Below are 6,360 nucleotides of genomic sequence, written 5' to 3'. Positions count from 1 at the left end.
TGGTCTGTTGTGTGTGTGGTGTGTTATCGTATTTGTGTGGTGTTGTGCTTGTGGGTTGGTGTATGTGTGCTATTTGTGTGCCCAAATCGGGCGAGAACGAGTGATTATGAAGATAATCTTGTTTCCCTTAGTCCTAACAGCGGCACAATGTGGGGTATTTCTGCCCCTGTGTGCTGGTAGGACAGGCGGATATTTAATTAGCCAATCAAATACGTGGCAGGCCCTATAAGAGGGCACAAGAACCTCCCCTCTGCGTGTAAATACAAAAGTACCTCCATTACATTTATATACAGTTTTATACATAAGATATGATTCCCAGGGTGGGAAATCTTGTGCCGCTGTTAGGACTAAGGGAAACAAGATTATCTTCATAATCACTCGTTCCCTGTTGTCCTCAACAGCGGCACAATGTGGGGATATAGCAAGCAGGTCCCCAAGATGGGTGGGACAAACCCATGACCGAACTTAAACTGGTCTGGGCAAAGGCAGTGGAATCTGCCACTTGGTCCTTCAGGCGGTAATGCCGAATGAAGGTGGATTCAGATGCCCAAGAGGCAGCTGCATATATTTGGTCCACAGACAAAGCACTTCTTTCTGCCCGTGAAGTGGACACTGCCCTGGTTGAATGGGCATGAAGGAAAGATGGAGCCGACAGCCCTTGGGCGGTATAGGCGACTCTAATAGTCTCGGTAACCCACCGGGATATTGTAGCTTTGGCGGCTTTGGCGCCCTTGTTTTTCCCCGTGTAGCTGACCAACAGGTTTTCAGTCCACCTAAAGGGGCGAGTGCGCTGCAAGTAGATCTGCAGGCATCTAACCACATCCAGCTTGTGCCATCTTTCTTCTTCAGCAGAAGAAGGGAACGGAAAAAATACTGGAAGGGAAATCAGTTGGTTCCTGTTTACAGCAGATGGCACCTTGGGACGAAACCCAGGGAGGAACGTAAGCTGTACATGGTCAGAGAAAAAGGTGGTATATGGCTCCTCAGCGGACAAAGCTTGTAGTTCACTAACGCGTTTGGCAGGTGTGACTGCCAATAGCAGCGCCATTTTGCCGGTTAGCGACTTGAGGGAGACCTCTTCCAGAGGTTCAAATGGCTGGCCACATAGGGCGTTCAGGACCGGAATAAGGTCCCATTGGTGGACAGGGGTGTTTACCACCGGTCTCAGCCTAGTTGCCCCTTTAATAAAGGTGCTCACTAAAGGATCCTGAGACAAACGCCTCCCCAGATAGGCGTACAGGGCCGCTATGTGTACCTTGAGTGTGGCCGCAGCAAGACCTCTGTCTAGTCCGTCTTGAAGGAAGTCCAGGATCGCCTCCGTAGGGGAATCGGTGGAGTCCACTTGATGCTGCAGACACCAGGCATTAAAGATGTTACCTATTCGACGGTAGTTCTTGTTAGTCGAATCTGCTCTGGCGCTGGATAGGGTCTTCAAGACGGCTTGTGACAGTCCTCTATTTCTCAATAGGGACTGGTCAACCTCCAGGCTGTCAGGTTGAGTCTCCTCAGATCCTGGCATCTCAGCTCTCCTTGGGTTACCAGGTCTGGGAGTGGGGGAAGCCTCCAATATATGCCCTGACTCATTTGTATGAGCTGAGCAAACCAAGCCCTTTTTGGCCAGAACGGGATTATGGCTATTCCCGAGGCTTGGTCCTGTCTTATTTTTATCAATACCTTCGGTATGATTGGAATTGGAGGGAATATGTAAAACAGACTGAACCTCCATGGGATGGACAGGGCATCCACCGCCAAGGGATTGTCCTCCTGGTACAGAGAGCAGAAGGTCCCCACCTTGGCGTTGAGTCGGGTAGCCATAAGATCGACCTCCGGGAGACCCCATCTCTGGACGATCTGTTGAAATACGTCTGGATTGAGAGACCATTCTCCTGATACGGTAATACCCTGACTCAGCTGATCCGCTACTATGTTCAGGGAGCCCTTTATGTGAACAGCGGATAACTGGACCAGATTCTTCTCCGCCTAGGCAAATATGAGATTCGTCTCTCTCAGCAAGGTTGGTGACCTGGTGCCCCCTTGTTTGTTTATATAGACTACCACCGTCATATTGTCTGACCGGTTTTTGACAGACTTGCCTTTCAATTCTGGGGCAAAGTGTACTAGGGCCAGGTACACTGCTCTGAGTTCCTTGAGATTGGATGACCCCAGCTCCGGACATCTCCATCGTCCTTGTACAGTTTTGTCTTGACAATGGGCTCCCCATCCCCACTGGGATGCATCTGTTGTCAACAGGGTCCACACTGTCGGGACCGTGGACCTTCCGTCTTTCAGGTGTATCCACCATCTGAGGGAAAGACGGGTAGCGGGAGAAAGGCAGATCTTCTTGTGCAATCCCCGTGGAGACCTGTTTCAGGTTCTCAACACTTCCATCTGCAGGGGATGCAAATGCCATAAAGTCCAAGGCACCGCCCTGGCCGAGGATGACATCAGGCCCAGGACTCTCATGGCGGTCCGGATGGTTACCTGCCGAGTGCGCAATAGGAATCGTGCACTGGCTTGGATTCTTTCCTTCCTTGGACTGGAGAGGAAGATCTGCATCGCTTCTGAATCCACTATAAATCCGAGGAATTTTCTTCAGGTGGATGGAACGATTTCGGACTTCTCCCAATTGATAATCCTAACTCCTGTAGGAAGTTGATGGCAAGGTTGAGCTGCTGGAGGAGGGCAGCAGGAGACTGAGCTTTCAGTAGCCAGTCGTCTAGATAAGGGACGATGAAAAGACCCTGAAGTCTGAGTCTGAGGGCCGCGGCGACCGGAGAAATCACCTTGGTGAATACCAGTGGGGCGGATGTGATGCCGAATGGCAGAGCTGTGAATTGATAGTGCTCCCTGTGGCCGGCCATAGCGACGGCAATCCTGAGGAACTTCCTGTGGAAATGAGCAATGGGGACATGTAGATAGGTGTCCTTCAAATCGAGGGTAACCATCACCTCTCCTGGCTGAAGAAACACAGCCACGGAATCCACGGTTTCCATTCGAAATGACCTCTTCCTGATAAACCGATTGAGGTACCTCAGATCTATTATCATCCTCCAGCCCCCGGTGAACTTGGGGACCAGAAAGACGGGGGAGTAGACTCCCAGACCGAGGTCTGAGGCTGGTACCTTCTCCAGGGCGCCCTTGGTAACATATTCGGCAACCAAGGCTTCTAGACTGGCCTGCTGAGAAGGTGGAAGAGTTTGGGTGGAAACCTACTGATCTGGAGGTGGAAGATGAAAGTCGATGTGATACCCGTGTTGTATGATCTTCAACACCCATGGGTCTTGGATATGGGTGAACCATGCTCTGGAAAAGGAGGAAAGACGTCCTCCCAGGAAGGGGGGCCACAGGGAGCTGCCCCACGTCAAAACTCAGGCTTCCTCTTGGTGTCCTCCTTGGAAGCGCCACGACCAGCTCCCCTAGGGCGATATCTAAAACGCCGTTGTTGGGAAGGGCGTCTATAATTAGAGGAAGAACCTCTGCCTCTAGAGGGAGCACGTCTGCCCCTGGATGCTTGAGGTAGAGACCTTCCCCTACCTTCAGCTAATCCCTCCATAATGGCGTCTAAGCTTTGGCCAGACACCCTTCCCGGCTCAAAGGGGAGAGCACAGAGTGCTGCTTTAGACGCAAAATCTGCCCGCCAAGGCTTTAGCCAAAGGGGTCTACGGGCCGCAGTAGACAACGCCATAGATTTGGCGGAGATTTTTAATTGATGGCAGGAGGATTCCGCCAAATAATCTGCAGCCCTATGAACTCTTTTCATAGAGGCCAGAATCTCATCTCTGTCTACGCCCAAGTCTATATCCCGCTCCAAGGCGGCTAAGCGGTTGCGCAAAAAGTCACCAACCATAGAGGAGGCTATGGCCACAGAGGCTTGCGCGGAGGAAGCTGAGTAGACCTTCTTCAGAACGGAGTCCGCCCTACGATCCAGAGGGTCCTGAAGATTTGTACCATCTTCCAAGGGCACCAGGGTTCTGCGGGACAGCTTTGCTACGGCCAAATCCACCTTCGGGGGAGGCCCCCAGGAATCCCACTGGGTAGTGTTAATAGGAAACAAACTCTTGAAGATCCTGGAAAGCGAATGTCCTTTCTCTGGCTGTTTCCACTGCTGCGCCATAAGGTCGGTCAGCGTGGCGTCCGCATGGAAGGCAATATGTCCCCCAGAGGCAGACGTGGAGGCTTCCCCGTCAACATCTCGGCCCACTGTAGACCGGATGGACTTCAGCAGCCTGCCCGTTTGTTCATAATGGAACGCAGTTCTGCTGGAATAACTGAGTCGTCCTCGGAGGAATCATCCTCTGCCACCCGCAGGTGTTACAAGGGGGGGGGAGAGACGAGGAACGGAGCTCAGAGCATGGTCTCCTGGTGAGCTGAGACAAGGTGCAATGGATCCCTTTGAGGGAATCATCCTGCAAAACAAAAAGGAGAGTACAAGCAAGGGAAAAACTATTTACCCAAGCGATGCCCAAACTCACCATCTCCTTGGCCCATGCCATCATATCTCTGGGAGAGGGCTCCACAGGTGGAGGACCTCTGCACCCGCGACAACGGGCCCACTCATAGCCTGAAAATAGGCAAGTTATAGGACCAGTAGTACCCCGCAGGGCACAACCTTTCAAGCCGCTACCTACCATCAGGGAGCGGTGTGTCGCAATCGAAGCAGGAAAGATGTTTCCTCTTGGAAGAGGTTTTCCTCCTACCATCCCCAGGAGGGGTAGTAGAGGATGACATATCCTACAGAGAGAGATAATAGACCATGCAACACTGTCACCATGACATCATACCAGCTTTTAAAAAAAGGGTAAATCTTACCAGGTCCTGTAGACCGGACAGAGAGGTGACTTGGCGCCCAACGTGCGACTCAAACCCACGACCTTGAGATTAAGAGTCTCATGCTCTACCGACTGAGCTAGCCGGGCTGGCGCTGTGAACAGGATCTGAACCTGTGCGGGGAGACCCCATTGGATTTCGAGTCCAAAACCTTAACCACTCGGCCATCACAGCCGGTTCCCAATAAAGTTTGCAAACTGGAAAAGAGTTCAAGATCAATGAACACCACAATCGCACGCCTTCAGCAGATACTGCAGGAAGGTCTCTGACACCAGGCCAGCCAGCCTCTTAATTCTGGCCGGCTGGAAGTGGGCGGAGCCACAATCAAAGCAGGTGAGGCAACCTGCCCAGACAACTAACCCTGTAATCAGGGGTCTGCAAAGATATACATTCCCCCCCACCAAGAGGCCCTTAACACGGGCACTTACCCCCACATCTCCCCGTCTTTTCCGGCCTTTAATAAGGCCTGAATCTTCCCTGAGTGAGCGGCCGCCAGCGCCAGGCCGTTGCCATGGCGCTATGATACTTCCGGCAAAACCGGAAGTGCGCGCTTACAGCGGCCGGCGGGGAACAGGATACACAACAGTGTGGTTCCACCCGCCGGCAGTCCGCGCAGCCACCAGAGGCGGCATGCGGAGTCCCCGGACTCTCACCAAAATGTCAGGTAAGTCACAAGGAGCAGGGGAAGCGGAGGAGAGGGGGGGCAGGGGGGATAGAGGGGGGTAGCCACACATGGCTAACAAGCACCTTCTCCCCGCAGGGCACAGAAGGTGACAAGAAGAAAACAACCGCTCAGGAGGTGAGTGATCCTGCTGAGCTTCTCAAAGAGGACACAAGTCCTCCCACCTGTCCTCTGTCCACACAGGACAGAAAAAAACACGCAGAGGGGAGGTTCTTGTGCCCTCTTATAGGGCCTGCCACGCATTTGATTGGCTAATTAAATATCCGCCTGTCCTACCAGCACACAGGGGCAGAAATACCCCACATTGTGCCGCTGTTGAGGACGACAGGGAACTGTGGATTTGTATAGAGCAGACTACTACAGATTTTGAGTTTTATATATATAGATGGACGCATTCCAGAAGGTAGAAGTAAGCACCATAACAGATGCCACCACAACACAGCTATAGTAGAGTGCAGAAAGCTCATTCCAGCAGGCACTGGGCAGCGTTGTCAGGCGATCCAGTGTGGGGTGCAGCAGTCATTAAAAAAGCAACAAGTCCAACATAGCCTCTAATAGCAAAACAAAGGCACAAGTACTCCAAAGCAAAAATGGCCCACAGCAGCCCACAGTAGGTGGCTCTCAATATCCAGCAGAGAAGAGGTGAGGCAAACTCAGTAAATAACCAGGCCAGAGAATCCACCACCAGAGGGATGCTGGGGCACAGTTGCAATGTCCCTCTACCTTGCACTTTTTTTTTTCAAATGTAATTTTTATTGAATTTTTCAACAAAGGAAATATACAAACAGAAAGGATCTATAAGATAAGTCAGCGCACAACAAGGGAGCCACACAACTCAAAGGAAAAAGCAC

General features: G+C 51.9%; 1 non-coding gene across 1 annotated transcript; it reads right to left on the bottom strand.

The window, feature by feature from the left end:
- Positions 1 to 4,919: 4,919 nt before the first annotated feature.
- On the bottom strand, positions 4,920 to 5,001 carry TRNAS-CGA (transfer RNA serine (anticodon CGA)). Its single transcript has one exon. It is a non-coding gene; the product is annotated as a tRNA-Ser (tRNA).
- Positions 5,002 to 6,360: the final 1,359 nt, after the last annotated feature.

Source organism: Leptodactylus fuscus, chromosome 2 (assembly GCF_031893055.1).
Source record: "Leptodactylus fuscus isolate aLepFus1 chromosome 2, aLepFus1.hap2, whole genome shotgun sequence".
NCBI lineage: Eukaryota > Metazoa > Chordata > Amphibia > Anura > Leptodactylidae > Leptodactylus > Leptodactylus fuscus.
Note: the sequence above shows the minus strand (reverse complement) of the source record. Positions and strands in the feature narration are given on the sequence as shown.